This window comes from Ambystoma mexicanum, chromosome 13, assembly GCF_040938575.1.
Source record: "Ambystoma mexicanum isolate Mex_15411 chromosome 13, UKY_AmexF1_1, whole genome shotgun sequence".
Lineage (NCBI taxonomy): Eukaryota > Metazoa > Chordata > Amphibia > Caudata > Ambystomatidae > Ambystoma > Ambystoma mexicanum.
Genome location: NC_090938.1, coordinates 224,040,994 through 224,054,853, shown reverse-complemented (window position 1 = coordinate 224,054,853; position 13,860 = coordinate 224,040,994). Strand labels below are relative to the sequence as shown.

Sequence of the window (13,860 nt, the reverse complement as noted above, 5' to 3'; positions counted from 1 at the left end):
GGTGTAACCTTCTGCTGGGGTTTTGGGCAGTCTGGTACATGGCATTGGTCATGGCTACCTTGTAAAGAAACTGGATACTGGCACTTTTTCTGCAAACATACCCAGTGCCATTGCCGCTGCTCTTTGAATGAATCTAGGTGGGACTGTTCACTTCTTTGGCAGTATGGTGCTTAGAAGTATATCTGTTTTTCAAGCAAATGTGATTGGTCTAATGGGAGTGTTCAATAAATGCGTCAGGATCTAGATGGGAGAAGAATGATGGCTTCACTGGGCGTTGCGAACTAGGGCTCTTAATGCTGCGGTATGTTCACGGTCCACTTTACCACGGCATTTACATTTTTTTACATTTTTCAGGAGACTACAAACCTAAAGTCACTTGCAGTAAATGTGTCACTCTGAAATTCACCAGCAGTCCCATTGCAAGTCTGTTTATGACGATTAAAATACAAGGTATTTTGAAATACCTTCCGTTTCTGAAAACAAAATATGATTCATGATTGCATGGGATATTTGAGAAATTGGGAACAGATAAAATAGTTAATGGCTTGAATCTGAGTTGTTTATCCTATGCATTACTATCTAACAACGCCCCAAGAGCAGTGGTTTCCCATAGGCTAGCACTTCATATATTTTCTGTTAAGAGCAATCCCCATCTTTCCTTTTGAAAGAGTTGTGCCTCCCTGGACATCCTCCAGGTCCACCCTAGTGAGGCCAACCCCCCTGGGGCCCAAAGATCATTCATGGATGTGATTATGCCAGTCATCAATAGCAGTCCTTGAGGATTCTGCTGACATGTCTTTGCCACTTGGCCATGGTAAGTAGTAAACCATGCCAGAGCCCTCTGTCCTCTTGATTACCAATAATGACCGGAGCTATACGGCTGGTGTCATTACAATAAGTATCCATCTTTCAAATTAAATTATTTTCAAAAGATGTTTTGACTCCTCTCCCTGTTAACATCGACTCTGCTTTTCTCCCGGTTCATATCCGTTGTGTGTGTGTGAGATTGATTGATTGAGTGAAGTGCGGTGGAGATTAGAAATGAGGGCATCTGTATAAGACGGTGATGGCTTGAACTGGGATCCTGAAGTTGTCGGGCACCCGGGTGTTTGGGCATTTTACTAGTTGCTAGATTTAGGAGAGAAACATCCCAGTTGTAGTATAACTTTAAAGTCATTCACATCAACCGCTCCAGCCTGTCAGTCATCAGAACCCACACAGCATCCACTGCACAGTACACTGGGCAAACACCAACAGAGGAGGAGCGGTAAGGGCCTTACTTAGCCCTCCCAAAAAATGTGTGGAGATATTTTTCAGAAAATCAACACGCTCAACTTGCCACCCGCTACATATATGCAAACAAAAAGCCTTGCGATGGGAAGCCATGTACCAATTTGCGTACCTCAACGATCTGGGCCCACTTGAGGTGGCATTACCCACTTGCTTGGTAAACGTGGCAGAGCAGCTGCCCACCACTCCTCACAGGTGGACTACATACTGCACTACTGCAACAGAGAATCTTGCTGATTTACAGATTTTCACAAGCACTGTTGGAACACCATCTTTGCCTCTAGATCCTCTGCATGCAGGTAACATATTTCCCACTCAATGTGCCAGACCACCTTTGCTGATGCTTTTGAGTGCATAGACACTATTTAGTTTGATGACATCCTTGCTGTAATGTTGGCAACTGATTTTCTGCTATAGCCCTTTGCAGAAAAGTCTGTACTCAGACGGCTCCTTGGCCTTGTTGGTTCACACTGGAAATTCTGAATCAGCCCTACTTCACTCAAACTTCAATACCACCTCTGTGCGACAGTGCTGTGGAAACAGTGGGAATGAACCACTCTTAGGGTAAGCTTGTCCACGTAAATGTTGGGGTACCACCTGCTGGCATCTTTTCTTCAACCGCGGTTCAAAGTCAATATGGCAACATTTAAGCAGCATGCCCTTGAGAAAACAATGCTTTGTGCTGTAATATGCGAGGAGACTCAGTAGCTATGGGTTAAGATAAAAACAGTCCCATTGCTTGGAAGGCCACACAACAGATTACTCAAATGAACATTTCTGCGCTCACCAACTATGGTCACACTGATCGAGGGGCACAAGGAACGTTTGTGGACCCTTGGACTCTGACGGTAGCGGTTTATTGTATTGCAAAAATAAATATTCTGTTTTCCCATCCTCCGTTTATTTTGCTCTATCAGCTGGGCCTCTCTGGGTCCTAGTGCAATGCTCACGAACTGAAGGATATGCCTCAGTTTAGTTGTCTCAGCCCATCAGCAAAACCACGTATACCTTTTTAAGCACCCTCTCTGTACCATGTCCCCCGGTTTAGTATAATCTTGCCCAGTCATTTAGAAGAGGGTAGGTTGGAACAGGACATGTTTTCCAAGGCATCCACCACTGCCTCATCATTCAGCTCACAGCGACTGTCAGAGGCCACGCAATACATGCAGTATGTGCATTTTGCCTTCACTCTGCCTTGCCTGTACTGCCCATATGACACCACACCCTGACTTCTACCACCACCTAAACGAGGCTGTGCTCCAAGTGATGGTAAAGACGCCATGCGAGGCGATGGTGCCGGTGGGTCCAGCAATGCTGCTCCAGATGTGGGGGTGGGGGTCAGGGAGATGGTTGGGCTGGCCCATAGTCGGGGGAGGATGTGGGGGTCACTTGCTAGAGCGTGGCAGGTTGCAGTATCATCTGATGCTCCCTTGTGGACACCGTCAAACCTGCAGATGGGTGCTGCACTAATAGCATCTGTGACACCTCTCTCACTGCTTCTCCTGGAGCATCGCCTCTTCTCCCCCAATCCCAAATTCTAGCTGCTTCCCACCTTCTGCAGGAACTCCTTGAGTGACTCTACCACTTCCACAACCTCCTCTAGCTTGGTAGCCATATTCTCCACCGCATGCTGTCTCCTCCTCCTCCTCCTCTTCCTCCCCCTCCTCCTCTTCCTCCCCCTCCTCTTCCTCCTCCCACTGTGCTGCCTGCTCATGCTCTGTCTTCCCCTCCCGAACCTCGGTCTCCCAATCTCCATCCCTGTCACCCCTTCCTTAAGTATACTCTTCGCCTCCATCAACCACTCTCTCCCTATCTCATGTTTCATCAAAACGCCCTTCTGTACCTTCTCGTGCTACCTTCGACTTCTGGCCGGCACCCTCAGCCTCTGAGATGGTGGAGGAGTGCAGCTCATCGCCTTCTCCCCAGACACTCCCTCCATATAAAAGCATTTATTGCCTTGGATACCAATATGCAAAACAAACCTGTGCCTATGGTGTAAAGGTGAGAAGCGCAAAACAAGTGACTGACAAAGAGATTCTTGCAAGACTCGCACGCCTAGAAGGAGTTGTTGAAGACGCGCAAACATTTGGGAAAGCGACTGAGCGTAGCACCAGTAGACTTCTGCGGTTCACACACAAAGGTTTCTCGCCAAGCGCAGGAAATAAATGTTTTTAGTACACTTGTTTTATAATTTTGCATGGCACAAAAGGAAGATGGAAAAACACAAGAGTAACTTTTTCTACAAAAAAAAGGAGTAAGGGTAAAGGGGGAATTTTCGGGAGCGAGACTATTAAATGCTCACAAACAGAACAAAAGGGGATAAAACAGTGATCAAGGAAGACCAAAAATAACGAATCAATTCCTAAAAAAATATTCAATCTCACTTTAACTCTGCAAAAGCAATCCAAAACAATCGATTTGTGAGCTCGATCTGCCCACCCCTGACCCAACAGCCAAAATAGACCCACAAAGGAAGCATGAAGCAAGTTGGCCTTTTTGAAGGCCCTCAGACCCATTGTAGAATAGCCGAGGGTCGCTGATTGGGTAGTCAAATTCGCCTTTAGAGTCTCGTGCCTGGCAGTTGGACGGTGGACTTCAAACCCTGCTGTGATACTTGCTGCAGGAAACCGCCCAGAAATGCTCCACTTTCCTGTGGGGCCCATTTAGCACCCCTAATTTATTGTTACATGCCCTTTTTCATGAGCTCTACATTTCTTGGGTATATTTTGTCAGATTTTGTGACATTTTCTAAAATTTTTCTTCGTAGTTTACTCTATCAGAATTTTTCCTCTGAAGGCGCAGAAATTGTCTAAATATTAAATTCTCTTTTATAACGCGATCCATACTGAAGACCAGTCTCTAAGTGCAGCACCAGGATTCGAACTTGGGTTGCTTCCAAGACAAACACGTTGCACCTGTGCTATTTTAGTAGATTCTCTATTATGGCTTTGGATAAAAACTGTCTCAATTCTCTAGGCAATTGCATCTCTGGGTTTTGTGTATGGTTTTACTTTAAATTGCAAATCGTCTGTGTCGCTGTTGTAGCCCCCTGGTCCTTTAAGGCAGAGGCCTCCCTGTTCGGGGCGTGCCTGTGACGAGATGCTGGAGGGAGGAGGTAGGAGGCGTGAAGAGTTAGTTAGATATTGTATGTTAATAAAGGAAGGTGTTTCCTAATCCTCTCCGGCTCTGTGTCCTTGTGTATATTGAAGTAGGACCAGTCTCCAGGCTACAACTGGCGACGAAGGTGCTCTCCGACAGACCGGAGTCGTTATAGCGAGTGATTCCCAATGTGCACTCCTCCACAAACGGCTTGGCGACCCTGCCAGAGCCCCTCCTCCTGCTGTTTGGTGTTGCAGTCCGCGTACCTGTGCTTGGCGATCCCGCCAGAGCACGTCTTTCCCGCAGTGGGCAGACGGCCCATTTTCCATACGTTCAGCGCCTCCGGAGCTCCTGCATCCAGAAACGCCGGGAGGCGCTTGAAGAAAAAAAAATGAAAACAAATAAGACACACGCAGCCACGGCCGCGTGTGCTGCAAACTCTCATCTCAGAACAGGTTATCATGCCATGTTCTTTCTGGAGAGGAGCGCCTGCTACCTTTTTTGAAATACTCCTCCACAAACGGCTTGGCGATCCTGCCAGAGCCCCTCCTCCTGCTGTTTGGTGTCGCAGTCTGCGCATTGGTACTTGGCGATCCCGCCAGAGCACGTCTTTCCCGCGGTGGGCAGTCGGCCCATTTTCCATACGTTCAGTGCCTCCGGAGCTCCTACATCCAGAAACGCCGGGAGGCGCGCGTGAAAAATAAAATGAAAACAAATAAGACACACGCAGCCACAGCCGCCGGAGCCGCTGTCTAAGGACCGTTTACCCCTGTGGCACACCGGCCTGCTGTGGGTGCGATTTCTCGCCGTCCATAACCAGTACAAGAGGGACCCTGCAATAACTCAGACAGAAAAGAGCCAAGTTAACATTACTTTATTAATGCACAAGCATTCGCGAATGGGCAGCAAGTTCAAACGTCTCGCAAAGCAAGTCGTCAAAGTGCCGCCCTTTGCCCTGCACATCGTGGTCCTTTTATACCCATCTGTTTTACATTGTCATACATTGCTGCACATAGATTATGTCCACCACAAGGCGGTTCCTCCCAGTCATGACTTTGCATCAACGGTCAACAGTTCAACATCTGCTATTGTGGTTTCCTGTTATCTGTTATTCGCTCTCTCTCGTGCCCTTCTGTGTCCTTATCTCTGTGCACGAGGCTGTGCTTACTCATTCCTTCCCCACCCGTAATCTGCAGATAGTTTTAGCAGGCTCAACATGCTTCGACATACAGTGACCAAACACAATTCTTCTGTTAAAACAAGTTCTTGCCAGGTCAGCAGGTCTTAAACGCCGCTGTATAAAGAGAATGCCTCTTCTTTTAACAAAGGGTACATTCTTTTAACGCATATGATGATTAGTACAAACTCCAAGTGTGAGCACAACATTACATATGTATGCGTACCTTCAATCCACCCTTTGCTCACACTTGAGCATCAATCTAAACAGTCCTAGCATAAGCAGATGGCAGGAAAGCAACATCATCACATACTGTATGTACCATAATCTTCTCCAGGCCTCCCATGTCAAAAAATTCCTGTTGTACATGGCTTTTATCCATTGGATTTAGGCGCGTTATGCTGGAAGAACACATGGAAACACAGCACGACACACATACCGGGAAACATTGGATGCAGAGACAAATTCCTACAACTATTGCCGCTAGAACCAGTATAGGCGTAAGAAGTTGCCATCCAATTTCTTTCAGGAGCTTCATCCACCAGCTATCTCCTTGTGATGGTGATAGGGGGAGGAGGTTCTCTTACTATCTGTACCATAGCAGGTGCAAGCCCGATTCCCTCAGTTTTGATTTTATAGCGTATCTTTTCCTTTAGAAGGGTTTTGTTCTCTCCTCTAACATAACAAGCGGTATTTGGTATCATGTATTGCTGTGCTGACACTATTCTCATGTAAATTAATGTACACCCGGCATCCTCAGTAACTGGCGATGCGTACACTGGGATGCCTTCACTGCTATGTCGGGGCATGTGGGTGCAGATCCAGCAATCAGTTTTATTCACTACCCCATATGTTGTGTTTATTATCTTCACGTATTCATTTTTAGCATAGTCTTCCGGGTCGTGTTGGTCATAGGCATCTCGATTCCTGCTCTTGACCCAATCTGTTCTCCCTGTTTCATTTGACTCGGGCAACAGGTTCTTTAATTCATATCTAGATGGATGTTCCAGATACCAGAATATTATGGCAAATGCTATTAGTACTACTATCGTGCATACAGAAAACAAAATTTTGCCTCTTGTGGTACAAACTGGTATTTTCCTCTTACCTTCTGTGTTTGAGGAGCATACACTTATCCGTTCAGGGACTAAACCAGCATACACGGGTGTAGACATAGTTCAGTATATGGCTCAGTATACAGCGTATATCAGTTGCAACCTAGCGATATAGCAATATCCCCTATTTAAAGCACCAGTGTCCTTATTACTCTAATAGTGGTAGGTCTCACTGAAAACCTTCATCCGATCTGTCCCACGTCTCGTAGTGCCTGTCCCAGGAGGGGAACGCCGAAGGCCCTTCAGGCTACAAGCCCGTCGTCTTCAGTAAGGCACAATTCTGCTAAAACCAACAAGAGAGTCCAAATGTTCATCTCCCTAATGATCAAAGTTCAAAACAGTGTCCTTACACGTTGCTTGGCACATACACGTCACGGGATCGGAGGCGATGGGCACACCTGTCACTGGCATCTGGCAGTACACTTGCAACCTGCGGTTTGTCGGTTCCCTTTTCTGGAGGAATCAATAGTGGCAGCGTCTTCTTGACGTGATTCACGTGGTACCAGTGCGGTTTGCCATCAACTTTTACCGCAGTTTGTGTTGCGAGGAGAACCTGAAACGGGCCCCTCCATCTGGGTTGCAGTCCGCTGGTGCGATCGAAGGCTTTTATAACAACCCAGTCACCGGGCTGCACGTCGTGACCTTCTCCTATCAGAGGAGATGGAGCTACTGCGTTCACCTGTGCATTAATAGAAATCAGTCTATTAGTTAACCCAATACAGTACTGTTGTAATGCAGGCCATGCTTGCTCAGACAATCTCTTAGGTGATATGGGGGTCCCAATACTTGGTGGGCGCCCCATAACAATTTCGAAAGGAGATAAACCATGTGTACGCTTAGGCATAGTACGCATACTCAATAATGCAATAGACAATGCATCCGGCCATTTCAGTCAAGGGCATCCAGTGTTTCAATCTGCATTGTGCTGTGGAGGTGGCACTATTGTCCCGCAGGGGATATGCTTCCACCCATCCTGAGAACCCACATGTCATCACCAAACAGTAGGAATGTTTATTTACAGGCTCCAGCTGTATAAAGTCCATATACACCACCTCAAAAGGGCAGGTGGGTAACTTACTGTGGCCCGCCGGGGCCGGTACACCTTTCCCCACATTATATAAAACACATATTTCACATTGTTTTGCCCATTGGCGACAATACATTCCCAATCTTTTGTTGTACCACACAGTACTTAAAACTTCTTCCATAGTTCTTGCGTTAACGTGGGTTGGACCATGAGCCACGCTCACTATCACAGGTAAGTATGCGTCAGGTAGTACCCAGGTGTTCGTTTTGGTATGTGCCCATAGCCCATCTACCGTCTCCTCATATTGATCATCCTTGTGCCAAGATAGTCTTTCTTCAATGGTTGCATCTGCTTGGATTTCCTTTACGCGCTCCTTCGTCCCTTCCATAGTCACATCCCTCCCCACTATGAGCTGTCGGGCTTCCCACCGAGTGTCCCTTGTGGCAGCTAGTTTAGCCATCTGGTCAGCCAAAGAATTTCCCTGCGTGACATAATCCAGTGTTTTTTTATGCGCTGAGCACTTCACTACGGCCACCATTTTGGGCAGCGTAAGGGCTTGCAATAATTCAGCAATCAATCGGGCATGTTTAATAGTATCACCTTGGGAGGTTAAAAACCCACGCTCTCCCCAGAGTTTACCAAAACTGGAAACCACCCCATGAGCGTAGGCTGAATCAGTATAAATTGTCACTTTCATACCGCTGCTTAACACTAATGCTCTCGTTAGCGCAATTAATTCTGCTGCCTGGGCCGATTTTTCACACACTTTCCCACTCTCAATCAACCGTTCCCCTGTAGTTACTGCATACCCTGCTGTTGTCTCCCCATTTGGCAGTTTGAAACAGGAACCATCACAGAATAATATACCCTCATTATCAACCAGCGGGGTGTCTTGCAGGTCTGCTCTACCCTTAGTGTGTTCTTCCATTTGGATCACACAATCATGCCTAATGTCATCAGGTGAGGTGGGCAAAGGAAGCAGTGTCGCTGGATTCAAAGTGTTACACCGTTCAATTTTTACATTACTGGCAAACAGGATCATCTCATACTGTGTGAGTCTAGCTGTAGTCAAATGCTGTGTATGCACTCTATTCAGAAGAACATCTACCGTATGTGGAACTTTTACTGTTACTTCACTCCCTAGGATGATACCTGCACTTTGTTTTAGGGCTGTCGCTGCTGCAGCTACTGCTCTCATGCATGGGGGTAGGCCTCGAGCTACTGAGTCCAGAGTGCTAGAAAAATATGCACATGGTCTCTGTTTACCCCCTTGTTCCTGTGTCAAGACTGACACAGCGCAACCTTCCTGTTCATCAACAAAAAGGCAAAATCTCTTAGTATAATCAGGTGTGCCTGTTTCCAGCTCCCGTGTCTACCAGACATCTCAAGTTTCGGTGGGGGCCGATCCTAATAGAGGCATAAGGCCCCCTTTGGTCTATAGGAACCTGCACCACTCCCGCTATCTCATTCCGGCATCCTCAGGACATATCGCTTGTGTTATCCTGAAAATCAACGTTATAGTATACCCCTTCTCCACATTCTTCACCCTGGCATACACCTTGTACTTGTGTCGTTTGTTGTGGCTGATACAGTAGATTGGGGGGAGGCGGGGCCGGCCAGGGAACATCCCCTCTTGCTTGCCCGTCAAAGGCATTGGGTTGAGGGGGTTTAAACATTCTATTGTCTTGGTTGCCGTACCCACCAGTCCTATTTCCTGGGGCAAATGTTGTCTGTGAAGGGGGCCGTACGCCCCTTCCTCTCCCACCACTCTGGGGACACTGGGATTTCCAGTGTCCGGGTCTCTTGCAGAAGGCACATACATCTTGGGGTAGCCCATCCCTCCTCCCATATAGCGCACCTTCTTGCACTGTACCTCTTCCTGTCCCTTGGCCCCCTATCATGTTGCTACTATAGCCCTGTGACGGGCCGTTATAATTGTAGTTATACCTGCCTTGGGGCCCTTGATGCAACTGTTGCATCAACACTTTGGTTTTTAAATCCTTCTCTTGTCGTGCCTTTTGTTGTCCCTTCACTCTTTCCCCTCTTTCGTAATACCTAGCCATTTCGAGGAGATCCCGGGGGTTCCTAGTCATCCATGTACTTTCTGCCCTCCTAATGTTCTCCTGAATTGGCCCGTGGAGCCCCTCTACAAAGTTTGTGGCAAAGTACCGTTGGCCCGTTTCAGACCCTATCTCTAGCCCACTGTGCGCTTTGAATGCTGCTTCATAACGCAGAAAGTACTGTGCTACCTCCTCACTTGCACCCTGTATCACAGCGGACAGTTTCTCCACATTCACATCAAATGGGGGTAACACCTTTTCTAGAGCCCTCAGGACTGCCATGCCATGCCCCCTTAGGGGTTCAGGATATTCCTCATGCAGTTTTCTATTTTTGCTCGCATCCATTACATCTTTCCATTTTATTGTTTCATTGTCTTTGGCACGAAAGGGGGTCCATATTTCTTCTGGGACAATGGCTAACAATATGTTATCTACATCCTCTACGGTAAATAACCCTGGTCTGAATAACTTTCCCACTTCTTTGTAGAATCCTGCCGGGTCTATACGGGGGTCGGGGATGGACTTGGTGATATGCATTAATTCAATTCGGGATAAAGGGACATACACATAGGTGCGCATCATGTTACCAGTGGCTGCCTCTATGGTGGGTTGGCACTCTCTCATTGGCATTAATAGTGACTTTTCTGTATTTGTTTGTTCACTCACAAGGGCCTGCACTGGTGATGAAGCAGAGGACTGGTGACTAAGAGTTTTCTCTTTTATTTTTTTATAATCTTTTAATAGTTTCTCCACCTTAGCCATCCTCCATTCTTCCGCCCCTGAATCATCCACTCTTATATTAGGTAGCAGTTTCTTATCCAATTCCGTCCTAATCCTATTCCACTGGGACACATATCTAGGCTCCTTTTCCTCTTCTATATCATCCACCCTAATAAGAAGATATTTAATTACGTTTACTTGTATAGGCCAGCCAAGGCCCTCCATCAGACTCACCAGGGTGGACATGGACTGTGAGTGTATGGATGCTATCATACGATTAGCTACGTTTTGGCCCGCCTGGTCTGCATCTTTGAGTTTAGCCTCTCTTTCCCTCACCTCTCTTTCCCATGCCCTCTTTTCCTTCTCCCATTCAACACCGCCCCTTATGACTTCCGCTATTATGTCGGACATACATCCCCATAACTGAACACTGGACGCAGTCACTGGTAGTAACGCGACAGCGTCCTGATATGCTGAGGGCAGATCCGCAGTACTCTGTCCTCTCAATTTACAGTTACCCTCATAAAAGGTATATAGTTTAGTGGCCACTGTCCTAAATTCCAAAGGTGTCAAACGCCCCAATTGGTCCCGTAGGCTGTCATTGAGGGGTGTGCCATACAGCCCGGTCATAAGGATTTGCAAGTCTCCATCTCTATCCTTTTCTACAGTAGTCGTTCTCCTATGGTCTATCAACCTATCTGGGTCTCCATACTTCATTGGGAATTCCACCCTTTCACCCTCACTGTCTGCCGGTGGAGCTGTAGCTCCTGGAAACAATAATTCAGTCGTTGTTTGTTCTGCTTCTAGCCCTATCACATCTTCATATCGAGGCACCGGCACGGCAGGATACATACCCCCACTGTTCTTAATCATCATATGTCTATCCAACTGATCTAGCCTCTCACCCTTCTCTTTTATCTCTAGATCATGTAATTTTTGATTTACCGTTCTCTTCTGCTCCTTTGCTTTTTGTTTATTCTGAGCATTGCGCCTGCGCATTGCTTCTACCCTCCATAGTCGTATAGCCTCAAACTGTGCGGGTCTAACCCGTCTTTTTACTAATTCTATTTCTACTTTGGATATGCGGTCCACATCAAAGGACCCGGTGTCTGGCCATTTATGCTCAATCAAATCTTTTGTGTATTCGGACCATTCTTTTAAGAACAATGTTGAATTCAATCCATGTTTAATCAACATATCAAATGCAGGGGTTCCTTCAAGAGGGGCATAGTGTCTCTTGCCTATACCACTCTTGCTGGAAGCCGCTTGACCCATTTTGTTGGTATACCACAATTGCCTAAAACACTCACCTTTCCCAAATATGCACCTATTGGCTAACAATAATAATACATCCTCCTGGCGTATCTAACATATCATATCATCATTTCAACATTACTTCTTCATAGACGGACTTACCACCGTCCTCTTCACAAACCCTGAATCATTATTTCCTTATTCCATCATGCATCCGTCCATACCACTTATCTTAAGGGTCCCGCCAGAGTGTTCCGGACCCGAAGGGCGACAGCCTGCTGTTCCACCGCCAACGGAGCCGGAAAAACAAGGATGACGCGTTGGTTGCAATCAAAGGTGCGGATTCAGTTGTTGGGGCCCCGTGATCAATTCCTTCTCCGGTTCCGCCGCGGCGTTCCTCACCCAGTGACGGACTGTCGCTCCTTCGCGTCCCACTTCTGACACCAAAATTGTGGGTGCGATTTCTCGCCGTCCATAACCAGTACAAGAGGGACCCTGCAATAACTCAGACAGAAAAGAGCCAAGTTAACATTACTTTATTAATGCACAAGCATTCGCGAATGGGCAGCAAGTTCAAACGTCTCGCAAAGCAAGTCGTCAAAGTGCCGCCCTTTGCCCTGCACATCGTGGTCCTTTTATACCCATCTGTTTTACATTGTCATACATTGCTGCACATAGATTATGTCCACCACAAGGCGGTTCCTCCCAGTCATGACTTTGCATCAACGGTCAACAGTTCAACATCTGCTATTGTGGTTTCCTGTTATCTGTTATTCGCTCTCTCTCGTGCCCTTCTGTGTCCTTATCTCTGTGCACGAGGCTGTGCTTACTCATTCCTTCCCCACCCGTAATCTGCAGATAGTTTTAGCAGGCTCAACATGCTTCGACATACAGTGACCAAACACAATTCTTCTGTTAAAACAAGTTCTTGCCAGGTCAGCAGGTCTTAAACGCCGCTGTATAAAGAGAATGCCTCTTCTTTTAACAAAGGGTACATTCTTTTAACGCATATGATGATTAGTACAAACTCCAAGTGTGAGCACAACATTACATATGTATGCGTACCTTCACTGCAGGAAACTGGGCCTGAAGGGAACAAACGGAGGAAAAACAAGAAGGGAAAGACACCTGTGGTGTCAGCCGCCAGAGCAGCTACCAAGGGACGTCCTATCCGGCGGTGCGACGGCCCACGGGAAGCTGGGCCTGCACAGACATCCGCATACAATGGACACAAGGTCAGTGGGACTCCACTTTTGTCACACTGAGCTGCAGTGCTTGGCACGCCCCTCCCCCACAGGCCTGCACAACGCTCCACGTGTCTGTAAGAGCCCTGGACTTTTGGAGTTGCACTCGCAGCAGTCCCCCAGGGGTTTCCTCCACACACCAGTCTCCAGTGAGAGCCCTACACCAGGAAACCCCAAGGGGTGCACCATAATTGAGACCCCTGGGTACCCCTCACACTGGAAGACACACAACCTAGGGAGCGGGCTCACCATTTCAACTGCAGTATAGCCCACGAAGAAGTTGTCCACACCATCATGGGTGAACCTGCGTCACCGCCCCCTGCACACACCATGAAGTCTGTCCAGCTGCGTATTCCCCTTCCGTTCTCCGTGTACCGAATGGATGGAGGGCTTCTACCACTTTGTGAGGGGATATGGAGAAGGCGACTCGCCCCCACTATGAGATGTGTTCCTCAATTTGGTGGGGGGAGGTGAAAACGATTGTTAAAAACATCCCAACAGCGGACCAATCCGACTTTGCCTCTCTAATTACCGCTCTTGACAGACTACCTATCATCGAACCCAATATAGATTATCAGAGGTACTTATTCAATCAATACACCCAAAAACCACAAGAAACAGTGGACGAATATATAACTCGCATGAGAGTACAAGGGTCCCATTGCCAGTTTGAGACTTTCTCCATGGACAAAGCCATACGTCTGCGAGCCATCGAAGGGTGCCTGTCACCCACGTTGAAGAAACAACTACTAAAAAAGCCCCTCACAATACCGGAAGTAAGCGAACTCGCCAGAATTTTCGAGAGGGTTGACGCTCAATGATCATGATAATGATGTGTTATTTATATAGTGCCTTAATCTAAGTCACCTCGATG

General features: G+C 47.2%; 1 long non-coding RNA gene across 1 annotated transcript; it reads right to left on the bottom strand.

The window, feature by feature from the left end:
- Window positions 1-5,248: 5,248 nt before the first annotated feature.
- LOC138521111 (uncharacterized) lies at window positions 5,249-12,811 on the bottom strand. Its single transcript, XR_011282941.1, has 2 exons — window positions 12,278-12,811; window positions 5,249-7,360 (listed from the first exon to the last, which is right to left on the bottom strand). It is a non-coding gene; the product is annotated as an uncharacterized lncRNA (long non-coding RNA).
- Window positions 12,812-13,860: the final 1,049 nt, after the last annotated feature.